We start from the raw sequence: 17,777 nt of genomic DNA, 5'->3' as shown, positions 1-17,777 counted from the left end.
CTTGGACGCGCACTTTTTTTACAGCTATAAGCTGTTTTTGGATGAGATTTCAATACTTTTTGTTAGAATAAGCAATGCACTGTTGATAACAGTAGGTGAGTTTCCATGGTTTTGACAGAAACCCCAGATTACAGTGACAGAATATTAAAATATAACTGTAATTTTAGTGGCCAGGGCCGCCAACATTGGGGGTAACTGAGGTATTTTGCCCCCTACCACAGCCCGAAAGAAGCCACTTGAATACCTGTTTAAAGAAAGATCGATATACTCTAATAGAGCAGTCAGGATCTAGACCCTTCCTTGCCCCTGGGCCCCTCTTTAATTCTTTTCCCTGGGCCCTCTAATTTCTCTGGACGGCCCTGTTAGTGGCATGCAACTGCAGTCAACTAACACCCATTTTAACAAACCCTTAACAACACTTTGCCTTTCATCTTGTACTGCATTGAAACGATCAAAATACTCTATTAGAGCAGTCACAAAACAGCTGTAACACAACAATCAATATTTAGCTTCTGCTTAGCATCGGATTGTATAGTTCTAGCTACTTACAGACTTTACAATATAAAAATATGGCACTTGTAGAAATGTGACTGTTCTATTAGAGTATCTCGATCTACTACAAGCATTGACTAATTCAAGTGAAGAAGCTACGCCCCTGCCAAGAGATCTTTTGAAATGAAATGAGAATAGTAAAGAAAAGGCAAGTATGTACAGAGACAATAGAGGGGCGCGTAATTATGTCCTGTTGTACATAAACGCCTTTAAAATTTATATTACTACTAAATAAACGCACCAGAATAGGCTTGTGTGACTGTTGTCTCCAAGGTTGTCTCATTACTTGTCTTTTCGTGTTGAAGAGATTTAGTCACAATTGGTGAGTTTAACTATACATGTATTTGTGTTGTAAAACTTAATTGTAAAAAGGCGATTAGCACATATCACGATAAACATGTATTTGTCACAGTAGAGTCTCTCACGAAGTCACGATTATTACGAGACATTGGACCAGGGTAAAAAATTTACTGCTATATTTAGAGGTTGTAGCGTTTGTATATCTTAGTATCTTAATAAATAATCCCCCATGATCACTAATCACTAATAGTACAGTGAAAACTGGTCATTATTCAGGCCGTAGGGACAAAATTTTCTGACCTTGCCTTTTAAAGAGGTGGCTGCATTATGCGGCCTTAAAAAAAGGTAAGAAGCATACTGTTCTAACTGGCTATAGAGATGGATTTAGTGTATGACAGCGTATGAGACAGTGAGTGCTGGCAGCAAGGGGGCAGCCAATCTGTTAGAGCACCAAAAGCACTGCTTCAGACATAGGCAGTTGACTGTCAGCCCCAAGCGTAAAAAGTTTCACTGTTGGTCCTTATAAGCTCCTGATGAAGAAAGTGATGAAGTCATTATCCATAGGATATATTTTTCAGAGTATCCATTTCAGTTCTACAATATAGTAGCCAAGCATAAAATGAACATAACACAGTATTCCAGTAGTTTAGTGGTGACCACAACACTGCCTGAGTTAAACTGTGGTGAGATTTGAGACTACCAGAAGCTCTGGAATGTCTTCAACACATGAAATACCAAATATCTAATGCCTGGCTTTCATCCACAGTGGACCTGTCTTGGTGGCCACTTGTACAGAAGGGAAACAGCTGCCACACAGTCTTGCGAGCGAAACAGCTAGTTGCCACACCCCTTAATTAACAATTTGTAAAATCTTTAGCAAAATTGTGTGTGCGAGCAAGTGCGATGTGGCAGTGCCGTGTATATGGTTGCTGCCTAGCAGTGACACATCACGAGTATTGAAGTCACAATGCGTTACTGTATCATCCATCTAAATACAATCTAATCAAAAACAGCCAAGCTGTAAAAAAAGGTGCGGCCCCCAAAAAGGCCATGGTGAAAAAAGATGTGAAATCCAAGGTGGCGGCCAAGAAATGGCTGTGATGGTAGGTTAATGGTAAAAATTTTAATAACGACAATTGAGGTGAATTTGATGCCAAGACCAAGTGGCACAAAATTCACCTGAATTGTCGTTATTAAAATTTTTACCATTAACCTACCATCACAGCCATTTCTTGGCCGCCACCTTGGATTTCACATCTTTTTTCACCATGGCCTTTTTGGGGGCCGCACCTTTTTTTACAGCTTGGCTGTTTTTGATTAGATATCACTCCTTTTTGTATTTGTATACTGCAAAGCCAACCTATGGCTGGCTTTGGGGCTTTTTTAACCCATGTGTTTTTTTTATTTACCACAGGAAGAAGAAATGAAATTATAGAAGATTTTTAATACTTCAATTATTTTTGATTTTATTAGTAATTATACAAATTATATACATATATTTATTACATGCCCATTATTCCCCACAGTATATTTTTTAGCAGCTGATCCCTCTACTGGGTGACTTAAAATATAGCTGAACTATATACAGGATGGTTTCTTTGTAGCTGAACTCTCTACAAGATAAATTCTTCTAGCTGATTTCTCTACAGGGTGATTTGTTTCCAGCTGAACTCTCTACAGGTAATTTGTTTGCAGCTAAACTTTCTACATCCATGGTGGTTTCTTTGTAGCTGAACTCTCTACATGATGGTTTCTTTGTAGCTGAACTCTCTACAAGGTGACTTCTTCTAGCTGAACTCTCTACAGGGTGATTTGTTTCTAGCTGAACTCTCTACAGGTGATTTGTTTGCAGCTAAACTCTCTACATGGTGCTTTCTTTGTAGCTGAACTCTCTACATGACGGTTTCTTTGTAGCTGAACTCTCTACAAGGTGACTTCTTCTAGCTGACAGGTGATTTGTTTGTAGCTGAACTCTCTACAGGTGATTTGTTTGCAGCTAAACTCTCTACATGGTGCTTTCTTTGTAGCTGAACTCTCTACATAACGGTTTCTTTGTAGCTGAACTCTCTACATAACGATTTCTTTGTAGCTGAACTCTCTACAAGGTGACCTCTTCTAGCTGATTTCTCTACAGGGTGATTTGTTTCTAGCTGAACTCTCTACAGGTTATTTGTTTGCAGCTAAACTCTCTACATCCATGGTGGTTTCTTTGTGACTGAACTCTCTACATGATGGTTTCTTTGTAGCTGAACTCTCTACAAGGTGACTTCTTCTAGCTGAACTCTCTACAGGGTGATTTCTTTGTAGCTGAACTCTCCACCTGATGGTTTCTTTGTAGCTGAACTCTCTACAAGGTGCATGACCTCTTCTAGCTGATCTCTCTACAGGGTGATTTGTTTCTAGCTCAACTATCTACAGGTGATTTGTTTGCAGCTAAACTCTCTACATGGTGCTAGCTAAACTCTCTACATGACGGTTTCTTTGTAGCTGAACTCTCTACAAGGTGACTTCTTCTAGCTGAACTCTCTACAGGTGATTTGTTTGTAGCTAAACTCTCTACATGGTGCTTTCTTTGTAGCTGAACTCTCTACAAGGTGACCTCTTCTAGCTGATTTCTCTACAGGGTGATTTGCTTCTAGCTGAACTCTCTACAGGTTATTTGTTTGCAGCTAAACTCTCTACATCCATGGTGGTTTCTTTGTAACTAACTCTCTACATGATGGTTTCTTTGTAGCTGAACTCTCTACAAGGTGACTTCTTCTAGCTGAACTCTCTACAGGGTGATTTCTTTGTAGCTGAACTCTCCACATGATGGTTTCTTTGTAGCTGAACTCTCTACAAGGTGACTTCTTTTAGCTGATCCCTCTACAGGGTGATTTGTTTGCAGCTGAACTCTTTAGGTGGTGATTTCTTTGTAGCTGAACTCTCTACAAGGTGACCTCTTCTAGCTGATTTCTCTATAGGGTGATTTGTTTCTAGCTGAACTCTCTACATGATGGTTTCTTTGTAGCTGAACTCTCTACAAGGTGACCTCTTCTAGCTGATTTCTCTACAGGGTGATTTGTTTCTAGCTGAACTCTCTACATGACGGTTTCTTTGTAGCTGAACTCTCTACAAGGTGACTTCTTCTAGCTGAACTCTCTACAGGTGATTTGTTTGTAGCTAAACTCTCTACATGGTGCTTTCTTTGTAGCTGAACTCTCTACATAACGGTTTCTTTGTAGCTGAACTCTCTACAAGGTGACCTCTTCTAGCTGATTTCTCTACAGGGTGATTTGTTTCTAACTGAACGGTCTGCAGGTTATTTGTGTACAACTAAACTCTCTACATCCATGGTGGTTTCTTTGTAACTGAACTCTCTACATGATGGTTTCTTTGTAGCTGAACTCTCTACAAGGTGACTTCTTCTAGCTGAACTCTCTACAGGTGATTTTTTTGCTGCTAGACTCTCTACATGGTGCTTTCTTTGTAGCTGAACTCTCTACATGATGGTTTCTTTGTAGCTGAACTCTCTACAAGGTGACTTCTTTTAGCTGAACTCTCTACAGGGTGATTTCTTTGTAGCTGCACTCTTTAGGTGGTGATTTCTTTGTAGCTGAACTCTCTCCAAGGTGACCTCTTCTAACTGATCTCTCTACAGCGTGATTTGTTTCTAGCTGAACTCTCTACAGGTGATTTGTGCGCAGCTAAACTCTCTACATGGTGCTTTCTTTGTAGTTGAACTCTCTACATGATGGTTTCTTTGTAGCTGAACTCTCTACAAGGTAACTTCTTCTAGCTGATCCCTCTAAAGGGCGATTTGCTTTTTGTTGAATTCTCTACACGGTAATTTATTTGAGGCTGAACTGTGTAGCTGAACTCTCTACAAGGTGACTTTTTCTAGCTGAACTCTATACAGAGTAATTTGTTTGCAGCTGAACTCTCTACATGATGGTTTCTTTGTAGCTGAACTTCTTACATTGTGTCTAGTTTCTAGCTGATCTCCACAGTGTGATTTGTTTGTAGCTGATCTCTCTACTAGTTGATTTGTGTGTAGCTGATCTCTCTGCAGGTTGATTTGTTTGTAACTGATCTCTCTACAGGGCAATTTGTTTGTAGCTAAACTCTCTATAAGGTGATTTGATCTCTCTGCAGGTTGATTTGTTTGTAGCTGAACTCTCTAAAGGGTGATTTGCTTGTAGCTGAACTCCTTACATTGTGTCTAATTCCTAGATGATCTCTCTACAGGGTGATTTGTTGTAGTTGATCTCTCTGCACATTGATTTGTTTGTAGCTGAACTCTCTACAAGGTGATTTGTTTCTAGCTGATCTCTCTACAAGTTGATTTGTGTGTAGCTGATCTCTCTGCAAGTTGATTTGTTTGTAGTCGATCTCTCTACAGGGTAATTTGTTTGTAGCTGAACTGTCTATAAGGTGATATGTTTGTAGCTGATCTCTCTGCAGGTTGATTTGTTTTAGCTGAACTCTCTACAGGGTGATTTTTTCTAGCTTATCTCTCTACAGGTTGATTTGTGTGTAACTGATCTCTCTACAAGCTGATTTGTTTGTAGCTGATCTCTCTGCAGGTTGATTTGTTTCTAGCTGATCTCTCTACAAGTTAATTTGTTTGTTGCTGATCACTCTAAGATTGATTTGTTTGTAGCTGAACTCTCTGGAAAGTGTTTTGTTTGTAGCTGATCTCTCTACAGGATAATTTGTTTGTAGCTGAACTCTCTGCACAGTGATTTGTGTGTAGCTGAATTCTCTAGAGAGTGATTTAATTGTAGGTGAACTCTCTACAGGGTGCATGACTTGTTTATAGCTGAACTCTCTTTAGTGTGACTTGTAATGCTCTGAATCTCTACAGTGATATAATTGTAGCTTAATTCTCCACAGGGTGACTTGCTTCTTGCTTAACTGTCTATAAGATTAACTGTTTGCAGCTGAAGTCCCTACAGAATAACTTGTAATGTAATAGAATTCTATAATGGAGTAAATAAATTAGCTGAATGCTCTATTAGGGTGACTGTTCTATTAGAGTATCTCGATCTCGCATTTGCTACACGGAGTTGGCTTTCGAATCATAACTCAGTGGTTTGTAATCCAATTCTTCTATACTACTGCAAGGACTTTCTATGAAGATTATTCCAGCTATACACCGATTTTCAGCTCATTGCTCTTAGCTAGGGTCCGCAACGTGAAATGTCGACCTCCGAGAAACAACTACCAAATCACCCACAAATGCTAAGCTAGGTACCACTTAGAAAATGCCAGATTGGCGTTATTTTTCATTAACGTCTTGTCGTGCAAATCGGCGAATATGCTTACAAATTACGAGAGTTTTTGCTATATCTTCAAGGAAATGTTGTTTAAAGCTACAACACGCGCTCTCAACCTTTCTTACTAACTGTACTCTAAACTAAAACCATCAGTGGCTGCATTGTCTGGAGTAATTTCCAGCTGCAGCATCGCGAAAATGAAATTTCGGACTCGAAAAAAGTTTCGATGCCACTGGAGCACACAGTATCGATGCCAAAGTAACCCTCCCAGGTAAAACTGGTCTGGCATGGGTCCAACTACTACCACACGAAATACAATCGAATTCCAAAATTGTTTGCCATCTGGCTGAGCTCGACGGCTGTCAAAAATTTGTCAAAAATGCCGATTTTATTCACTGACGGGAACTTTTGCTAGCCAGATGTGCTAGTTTATTTCTCAAAAACTTACTAGACCCATAACCAGTAGCTTTTATTCATAGGGTTGGTCTGGCAGCTCTTCTAGCGACCTCAAAATCCACCAAATTCCGATATCCACAAATTTTGCTGGTGTGGACCAATTTACAATGCGTTAAAGAAATCTTGCACACCAAACTTCATGCTTTGCCTCTCTAAAGTCATGCTGCATCCTTGTTTAGTTATATTCGTCCATAGGGTGGCACTGGAGACTCTCTAATCGAGGCCAAAATCCATCAAAATGTCCATCTCACCATTTGTCATCAGTGTTAGGAAGTTTTACATGTCAAACATGTTGGTTTACCTCTCTACATCCTTGCTGGACCATTCAATCACCTTCGTCTGTGTAGGCAGCTTTCTTCAGTCTCTTGAAAACGCCAGAGCACGCCAATTTGGTGCAACCATCAACACCAGTTAATGCTTAGCTATTTTGTTTCATTGGTTCCACGCAAGAATGATAGGAAAACCAGCAGAAATGTAATAGAGCGCAAATGGAGTTAGTTTAGCTCTAAATATTGTACTCCACATGTTTATACAAATGATTACCGAAATGCAAATGCCGATTATCAAAAACCACAATCGAAATTTCCATTCGTGTAGAGTTCCGAAGGTGGATGTTTAGAACTAGACTATAACTCCAGTTGGGCTATGTAATATTTCCGCTTGATTTTCGTGGAATCAATGAAACAAAATAAACAGTAAGTGGTGTTGATGGTTGCGCCACGGCCCAATTGGCGTGCTCTGGAATTTTCAAGAGACCGAACTGAGAAAGGTACCTACACAGACGAAGGTGATTGAAACGTCCAGTAAAGATATAGAGAGGCAAACCAGCATGTTTGACTTGTAAAACTTCCTAAAACTGATGACAAAAGGTGAGATAGGCATTTTTGGATTTTGGTCTCGATAAGAGAGTCGCCATTGCCACCCTATGGACGAATATAATTAAACAAGGATGCAGCATGACTTTAGAGAGGCAAAGCATCACGTTTGGGGTGCAAAATTTCTTTAACGCATTGTAAATTGGTCGATATCGACAAAATTCGTGGATATCAGCATTTGGCGGTTTTTGAGGTCGCTTGAAGAGCTGTCAGACCAATCCTACGCATGAAAGCTCCAGGCTATGGGTTTAGCAAGCTTTTGAGAAGTAAACTAGCACATCTGGCTAACAAAAGTTCCCGTCAGCGAATAAAATCGGCATTTTTGACGAATTTTTGACAGCCGTCGAGCTCAGCCAGATGGCAAACAATTTTGGAATTCGATGGTATTTCGTGTGGTAGTAGTTGGACCCATGCCAGACCAGTTTTACCTGGGAGGGTCACTTTGGCATCGCTACTGTGCGCTCCAGTGGCATCAAAACTTTTTTCGAGTCCGAAATTACATTTTCGCGATGCTGCAGCTGGAAATTGCTCCAGACAATGCAGCCACTGATGATTTTAGTTTAGAGTACAGTTAGTAAGAAAGGTTGAGAGTGCGTTTCGTAGCTTTAAAAGACATTTCCTTGAAGATATAGCAAAAAATCTCGTAATTTGTAAGTATATTCGCCGATTTGCACTACAAGACGTTAATGAAAAATAACGCCAATCTGGAATTTTCTAAGTGGTATCTAGTCTAGCATTTGTGGGTGGTTTGGTAGCTGATTCTCGGAGGTCGAAATTTCACGTTGCGGACCCTATCTTAGCGGGTTTGCCTAGTAGGCGTAAAAACTAATACTTTTTTATTACTAAAAATCGATCGCGTAATTGTGACACAGGTTGGGTTTTGTGTCATATCTCCGTGGTCTTAATCTTGATTCCTTTCAAACTACCAAAAGGCACTCCTACGATGGTTACTCCATCTACATAGCAATTTTCAGCTCATTCCATGAAGCGGTTTACCCTATAGGCGTGACAACAAATCGATCTTGTTTTACGCGAATAATTGGTCATAACTCCTGAACCATTCATCGGATTTGCACCAAATTTGATGCTAGAATGCACCTTTGGACTCCCTTTCTGTGTGCCAAATTTCAAGGCGATCGGAGCACGCGCTTGCGTTTTATAGCAATTTTTGCAAGTGTGCGAAAAGACGAAGAAGAAGAAGAAGAAAAAAAAAACGAAGAAAAAAGAACCAAACTTTGGCCGCTCATATCTTGGAAATGGCTTGAGTGATTTCCTTCAAATTTGGAATGTAGACTCCCCCAGCTGGCGGGCAACTCTGCAGCAAATTTGGTTTCAATCGGATAAGCCATCACCGAGATACAAAAGTGTGAAAATGACGTTTTCTTTCTTCCTGTCAATATACTCACGGTGTGGCGCGCCGGCTTCTTGGGCCGCACGACACACTATCGTGTGTCTTGATCTCTGAATGTGTCATTTTGTGTAGAGAGCAATCTTCCACAAGAAGTGACCTGCAGGTTTCAGTGTATATTGTTAACCATTAATATTGTTCACAATATTGTGAACTGTATGTACAGTGAAACCTCACTTAGTGGCCACCTCTTTAATAAGACCACCTTATTATATTGGCCACCTCTAGTAGGTCCCAAATATAGCTAAGCATTACTTATGACCTCATTAATAAGGCCACCTTGTTATTCAGGCCAAATTTTTTGGTCCCACAGCTGGCCATATTTATGAGGTTTCATTGTACTTATGTGAATTTTTATTTTTCATAACTTTTCTTCAGGTTTACTGATGGGCACTATGAAGCATTGTTGACTGGTACGTGTATAGTGTGGTGACTTGGAATGCTAAAACAGTACGTAGCATGTCTTGTATGTACATGTAATGTGTTGTAATGTGTCCACACATCCACACATCTTAGAAATAAATATAATTGTATTCTCTATAAATAGTCAGTTCCATTGTGCCACTGGGTCATAAGTTGGTTGAGTATGGATCATCCAGGACACTTGAGTCACATTTTGTCCTGGCCAAGTGGTTCTCATCCACTGACAGAATATACAGGATCAGATCACGTGTATAAATTACGGTGGAACTTGTTTATTGCCACCTTCACTCATTCAGCAGGTAATAGTGTATAAATTCTCAATTGTAATTGGCTTTTCAAGAGTGGTTGTCTTTCTATACTAGTGGCCATTAAGACAGGTTGTACTGATAGAGTGTACATACTAGAGATGCAACAATATCCTCCACTTAGTGTCGTTTGATAGTGATGCAATGGAGATTATGTATTATTGCATTTAAATACTATACTATTATATTGCATCTCTAGCACGTATTTATAACAGGAATGTTTGTTAACTGTTTAGACATACTGGAGCCACACCTACTCATCTGGATTCTACAAATGGAGTCATACCAACTTGTCATCATACTTACTCGTTACTCCCATTGTGTTTGGATGAATATACATGCCATCTTGTGAGACTTGCTACCATGGCGGGCCACTGGAAAACATTTGCATAGCAGTTATATTACAGTCATTATTGTACAATTCTTACATTATTGTTGTGAAAAGTGTTTGGTATTCATGTGTCTCCTCTGTATGTTGTAATTACATGTGTAATTTTGTGTGGGGGTGCTATAAAATGCAATAATGTATGGTGACAATTGTATTAGGCGATTTTGCACACTTCCTTTTAAGCTAGCTACATGTGCTAATTACTCACAGCTTGTGTCAACAACTGGTAACCGCAGTTGTACTCTTGTGTCATTCTTTAAGGCGCGCCCTTAGAGGACAAATTATGTGGGGGCGACTAATTTCAAAACGAAGGATGGTATGTAGCACCATAGATTATATCTATGGACTATAATCTATGGCAGCACACTTCTTGTTGGCTATATGTACTGATTAACTACATATAGCGCCAGTTGAGCCCAGTTCATCAATACCCAGTGACCGCAGTTGTGCTCTGCGTCATTCTTTAAATTCCGAGTAAAATTCTTAGAGAGCAAATGACGACGGGGCGACTAAATTCAAATTTCAAACTAGCCATTCTCGAAAACAAATGTTTCAATCTGAACGAAACTTTTAGAACAGTTTAAAGACACATTGCCCTACATGCCAAGCGAGTATTGCGGAAAACAACAATCTGGGATTTGTATTTGGCGTCTAGGTCGACTGAGGACGACTGAAACTTCGTTTGGTGCTGAAATCACGACTGTAGGGTAATCATGTATGGTGAAATCGATGATGTGAATCTTGAGGTGATTGAGTGAATACTGAAGCGATAACAGGGCGATCAATGTTAGGAATGCACAAACGATCGCAAGGCGCGGATTTTTTTTTTGGGCACACTTTGGACTTAGAAAATTTTCACGAAATATTTTTTTCCGGATAATGTTGTGTACGTATCCTGGATACTGACATGTTCAAGACTAGTTAGCAGTGCCAACAACGTCGTGCTCTCCGCCAGGCTGGCAGCCGCTAGAAAAAAAGGGCGAAAAAATTGAGCCAGTTTAGAAGAACTCTTAGTTTCTCCTGCCTTTTTTTCAGAAGGACTGTTCTTACCTTGTTTCTCTCACTGGCTGCCTTGCTGGCTGCCTCATCATTATGAACTGATTTGTCAGTGGCGTCTCGCATTATCTGGCAGCACAGAGCTATTCACAGGTATTGGTGAAACTGATTATGTGAGTGTGAAGCAGCTTGTGTTTTATTCTTGTGACACCACTATGTGATTCTTGTAACACCACTATGTGTGTGTGTGTGTGTGTGTCTCGTTTTTGTGCTATGTAATGTACCTATCAATGTCACGCCCCACCTACCCCAGGTCGGGCAGCAGGTGGGGATTTGTAGGGGATTTGTCACCCAAGCTCGTCCCCAGGGTAAGGGCATTTGCAACACGAATATCCGTACTTTTTCATACTGTTGTGATTCCCGGGATAATTAGTAGGGGATTCGTAACTCAAAAGTTGTCCCCAGGGTTGGGGAATTTGCATTCTCGCATTTGCAAATCCCCAACAGTCCCCACCTCTGCCCGACCTGGGGTAGGTGGGGCTTGACATTGATAGGTGCATAACTGTTTGTACCTCCTGCAAGGAAGAACAGCTTAAGCCGATTGCATTGAGTTTAAACAATAAATCAAATCTGTGCGTGCGTGTGCTTGTGTGTGTGTGTCACTATAGGTGTTACGAATTCTCTCATGGAAGAACGGCTCTGCCGAATGTGTTGAGTTTAAATTTTAAAAAATTCTGACATTTGTTAACTTATCTGCTTTACCAGTTATAACTGAACAAGGGATGGTCACTACCTATGTATGGTCCTGTAAAACCATCTGTGACTGTGATCAAGATATTTGATCAACCTTGATTTCATCTCAGAAAAAGGGGACAAAGCTTAATTTACTGTTTTGCTAAAACAAGCCACTTGATTGCCTCTTTTAAGTCAGTAGAAATTAACATCACAGTGTTGATCTCTTGGTTGATCGCTGTCGTGGATAGTTTTACAGGAGTATTATATATGTGTGAACAAGCAGTTGTGCTTTTGATGGGTTTAATAAAGAGATGTTTTGGTCCTTGGACGCTATGATATTTGTTGTATTGGAGATAGGCACCGGCCGATTATGCCGGCATAATTTAAAGCATAATAGGTGGCCAAAAGCATCAAGCATAATGCCAGCATAATAGGGACGATGTTTGAAAAATTAATTAAATGCGCAATACGCGCGCCTGAAAGAAAGCAAATATTTACTGCCAATAGTATTATTAGTGCATTTTATAATCAAAAACACGTAATACAACTTATTAAACCGTTTCTTTGTTGGTTATTCACACTTTGCAGAAATAAGATCGAGATACTCTAATAGAGCAGTCACTTACTCTAATAGAGCAGTCAGGAAAGGCTGATATACTCTAATAAAACAGTCACTTCTAGAGCATAATTTTGATTTTGAAAGCATAATTTTGAGCATAATAGGCTTAATTTTTGAGCAATGCTCAAAAGCATAATAGGTAAAATTTCGGGCATAATAGGCCGGTGCCTAATTGGAGATAACTTTGATTCAACCAGTTCTACGACTATGCTGCTGTAATCTATGGGCCTGATTATTAGGGTGACATTAACAGAGTTGAATCACTTAAACACAGAGCTTCAAAACTAGTTAGTGACTTTCAACGTTGTGAAAGATTACAACCACCCACCTTAGTATACAGAAAATTTAGAGAGCCACATATCAAAAATTGAATGGTAACATGCACCAATCCTTGCAGCTTACCAGATCCACCATTTCCCATTGACATTCAATTGTACAAGCATACAGTGCATGAAAATTTGTGAAGAAATAATTATTTTCTAAAGAATAATAATTGAACATTGGAATGCACTACCGAAACATGTTGTAATGGTTGACAATTTTAAGTGAGATTACTATAAAAATTAAAAAATGTGATTTGAATTGATCAGCCATCTGTCTTAACCTTATTAAGTATTAAAGGAAGACATACAAAAGCATGATAATTGTGTGTTTGTTATTTTATTGTTGTAATATCAAGTGACTACAAGTTTAAGCACACAATTCACAATATAAAGTAATATTTTTCCCTAATTTGCCACTCAGATGTTCCTTGTACCACAGAAATGTTGCTGTTTTTATGTACATTATAGGTATATTATATTAGGTAATGATTCACTACTTTATTATGTGGTGATGATTTTGTGTGATGATCTATGATTGAGTGTAATGTTCTTAATTTGTAGGTGGATTCACATTGTTATTGTGAATGATTTACTTCTCGTCTAAATGAGGTGTGGAACAATGAGTCCGTACTATGGTGATCTTGTGAGATGACTGATCTATGTTTAATGATGAACAATTTGACTGTGAGCATTCAAGGGTAACAGCAACAACAAAAGACATGATTGAAGTTTTGCATTTAGTTGTATATTACAATAGCACCAGTGTGTGTATTGTAAAGCACCTTTACACAACTAATTTTTGTTGATGGCTACATGTTATTGATATCACCCTCTTTAAGAAAATGGTATATGTGACCGGATCTTGGAAAACCTATTTTTTGGGCACAAGCAAACTTTTTGGGAAAACTCAAATGAAAATTTCAACACTTTCTTTTAAAATCATTTTTTTTACACATTTGGATAAAGCAACTATTAAACCTTCTTGCTGTGAAGTTTCACACCCATAGCTTCTTTTTCCTAGGAGATATGGATGATTATATCAGACCATGTAGTAATTTCACATGCGTGGGATAACAATTAACTTACAAATTGGGTGATTTGTTCAGCTGCTGGAATGGCTAAAACTTAGTCTTAGACAATGACACATGGCATTTAATTGCAGAAAAGTACTAATACTACTTCATTAATCTATCAGAAATGTATTTTAAAGTATTTTAGATGGTAACAATGGAATTATTGGTAAACAAAGTGATTTGTCACCATTTGTCACCCTTAATCACTCACAGAATTCAATACATTACCATAAAAGTTAGTTTGTAATGTACAGGACAGAAAATTGGCCATATCTCAGTAATGCTTCAAGATATTAAGCTGAAATTTTAACACAAGATAGATGAGCACCCAGTACCTCATTTAAACTATAAAACAGAAAATTGACCAATGTGCCAAAAAGGTAGGTTTTCCAAGATCAGGTCACATATTCTTTTTGCTGGAGTGTAGCCAATCGTATTTTGCTGTACATAGAGTGTATGCTCACCTCAATATGCTAGCTGTATCCTCACACCTGAAGGCTGCATCAGTGTTAGTGTAGTAGATTTAGTGCAAGTTATTTGCTATTTTATCCAATGGTAAATTTGCAGAAGTACTATTATTACTCCATGATTTATAAGGTAATTGTGCTTGAAAACTTATTGTCCTTTACTGTCTAAATAATGCCTGCATGGCTGACAGCTGTAAAGAAATTACTCGTACAGTGCTTCCTGACCCCTAGGTACCAAGACATGTTCAGATAATCAAAGCCTATTTTTATACAGAGTTACTCTAATGAAATAAACGCCTTAGACGAAATACTCTAATAGAACAGACACATCTACTGTAAGTAAGTGTGTTGATAGTCGAAGGTCAGATAATCAAGTATTCACTTCTATTAGGTGTGATATTTAATCCATTGTTGTGACAGCTATAGTGGATACTTTATGTGTGTACTAATTGTGTCACCATATCATCTCTTGTACAACTAATGATAGCCTAAAGAATTAAGGGGATAAAAAATGAAGTTGTGAAGTTTACTCTCCCATATACTACTGGTATCAGTTCTCAGGTGCTATAATATAAGAGCACATGTCATTCAAAATTTCCGCAATAAAAATCAATGCATCCTCGTCAATTTTATAGAGTACATCTACTGTCCTTCTTTATGCATGTATGAACTTGAAGTGCTATTGTTACTAACACTTTACAGTGACCAGCACTGAAGGTCTATTAGTGTGTTAGTGTCAGGTCATTTGGGTTGCATTTCAAGGGACTTAATGTGGAGCTGTACTCATGCACCATTTGAGAATGTTTTTGGTGTCTTAAGTGATATATGGAGCCACACCCACATCCTCTATGGTATTATGCCCACTTATTGGGTTTGTGTTGTTGTACGCAACAAGTCTGCATGGCATCAAGAAAAGTGCTATGCCTGCTTATGGGAGCCTGTAGACTACCATGGAACCACACCCACTTATTGATCATTGGATATGTGTGTTTTGATACCTGTAGCTACTTGTTCATTTTCTTTTGCATACAATTCTTCCTGTTGGTCGACAACCTTGACTTGCACCATGTAACTCTTACTCCTGAATTTAAAAAGCATTGATGGATTATCTAACTGTAGAACCTCTCTTAAAGTACCCTCCACTATAAAGAAAAATTTCTGTGGTTCCTATAGAATACAATTTAAAGGACAAACTCTCAGTAAGATTTCCTCAGTTGGTCTCAAACTGTTCGTTACATACGTACGTAGTGGTTCCAATAGATAAGTTTATATATATGTACATAATTATACCATACATACACTAGGTCATTCAACATATGCTTGACTCATACTGTACGGGAGCAGTTCTAATTACCAATAATATTAGAAATGTTCCTGTACAACAACCTGTATAAGAGATAGCACTGAGAATTTACAAATTTGTCTACAATGAAACCTCTTAAAGATTGGTAATTTTTGTCCTTTATAAAAAAGATGTACCTTAACTGTATGGTTGAGTCATATACGTAGAACTATGTACTACATTAGCCAGCAAGTAGACTGTCAGTCACTCAATTAAATGGTTAACAGTAATCACATCTGTGGATCACAATTCCTGCACAGTATGTAACATAGTTATTGGAAACTACAGTGAGTTTCTTTTCTGTTTTCATCAGCTCCCACATATTTACCCATTATTGCAGATTTAACAATTATTTTGTCTGAATAACAAAAAAACTTGAATATGCAGCAAAAGTACAACATTTGTATATAGGTACCTAACTAGTCTCACATGCCAGACAGTTTGTGTGGGGGCGAGAAATAAACAGTCTGATCACTGTTGTACACTTTCTATGAATAAACTGACATGCAATTAGATTACATCACACTATTGTTTTGTGGCAAGGATGAATCGTGCCAGTCACGTCTGAGCAAGCTGAGGTAAATTTTGTGGCAAGGATGAATCGTGCCAGTCACGTCTGAGCAAGCTGAGTCGAAAATTGTACTGGTAATGTCATGATGTATTTGAAACATTGCTGAAGGTCTTCCTCGACAATTCCACTACTTCACAAATCCAATGATTATAAGAGCTCTGTACAAGGGGAACAAATATCCTGGCATTGTTAAACTTCAGTCCTTTATTACAGTAAGAATTTGAATAATTGGTGTTTGTTTTATAGAGCCCGCAAGGCAATCTGAGCTCTGCCAACATTCCACAGTGGTCACAGAATGTGTGCAACAGTGACTAGAAGCTTATTTGCCACCCCCACACAAACTGTCTGGCATGGAGACTAGTTGGAACAATGAGTCCTTATTCTCACAGTGATTGCATAAAGATGAGATGACTTCGATCCAATAAGCATTTCTTGGCATTCTGTAGTGTGTTAGGTTACCTCATTAGACGTTGAATTCCCTAGCCAGTTGCTTGCAATATCTGAGTTTCCACCTACAAATAAGAACATCATACCCAATACACACAACATCACACAAAATCATGACCACGTTACCACATAATAAAGTGGTGATGAAAATTAAAATATCTATAATACACCTATCAATGTATTTACAGGGAGAATTGACACAAAACTGTTGCCGCACTATAGGACATTAATTTTGATAATCATTCATTAAGCACACAAGTATACTTTTTCTTGTAACTTGCCATATCTCTGTGTGGATAAGTGAGGATTTGACACAATAGGTTTGCCCTTCTATGGGTCATTTGACATTCAGCTGTTAGAAATCCCCATATATGCCCAAGGGCAGGATAGTAGGGTAATACATTGATAGGTGAATTAACGTATATAACAGTAGCATCTCTATAGGGCAAGGAACATCTCTAAGTAGCGAAATGTTATTTTCTATTGGGACTTAATGTCACTACAAATATCAGTCACTTAATTGTACCTACAATAGAATAGCAAATAATTTTTCACATTTCTTTCTGAGAAAGTAGAATTTGGTAATACTAATAAGATGACAAAAACCACAACTGATGTTCAGCAACATAATATTATAGTTCCAATACTCAGTAGGACCATCTGCACAGTCGTAGATGGTTTTACAGCTAGAACCACACATAGGTAGTGACCATCCCTTGTTCAGTTATAACTGGTACAACAGATAAAAACAAACAAGTTATCTAATGTCAGATTTAAAAAAAAAATTAAAACTCAACACATTGGACAGAGTCGTTCTTCCATGAGAGAATTCGTAACACCTATAGTGACACACACACACACACACACACACACACACACACACACACACACACACACACACACACACACACACACACACACACACACACACACACACACACACAATTTGATTTATTGTTTAACCTCAATGCAATCGGCTTAAGTTGTTCTTCCTTGCAGGAGGTACAAACAGTTTAATACATAGCACAAAAACGAGACACACACACACAGTGGTGTCAAGAATAAAACACAAGCTGCTTCTTCACCAACCTGTGAATAGCTCTGTGCTGCCAGGTGATGCGAGACGCCACTGACAAATCAGTTCATAGTGATGAGGCAGCCAGCGAGGCAGCCAGCGAGGCAGCCAGTGAGAGAAACAAGGTAAGAACAGTCCTTCTGAAAAAACGGGTTGTAACTAAT

The 17,777-nt window shown here is 38.7% G+C and overlaps 2 long non-coding RNA genes across 2 annotated transcripts; one reads left to right on the top strand and one right to left on the bottom strand.

Moving 5' to 3' along the window:
• The first annotated feature begins 779 nt into the window (after positions 1-779).
• Positions 780-10,195, top strand: LOC136265769 (uncharacterized). The gene is made up of 3 exons (XR_010705720.1): positions 780-874; positions 9,228-9,299; positions 9,814-10,195. It is a non-coding gene; the product is annotated as an uncharacterized lncRNA (long non-coding RNA).
• A 5,666-nt stretch (positions 10,196-15,861) lies between these two features.
• On the bottom strand, positions 15,862-17,777 carry LOC136265740 (uncharacterized). The gene is made up of 2 exons (XR_010705715.1): positions 17,628-17,777; positions 15,862-16,603 (listed from the first exon to the last, which is right to left on the bottom strand). It is a non-coding gene; the product is annotated as an uncharacterized lncRNA (long non-coding RNA).

The sequence above is a fragment of the Dysidea avara genome, chromosome 1 (assembly GCF_963678975.1).
Source record: "Dysidea avara chromosome 1, odDysAvar1.4, whole genome shotgun sequence".
In the NCBI taxonomy this organism is placed as follows: Eukaryota; Metazoa; Porifera; class Demospongiae; order Dictyoceratida; family Dysideidae; genus Dysidea; species Dysidea avara.
This window is presented reverse-complemented; position numbering and strand designations above follow the sequence as displayed.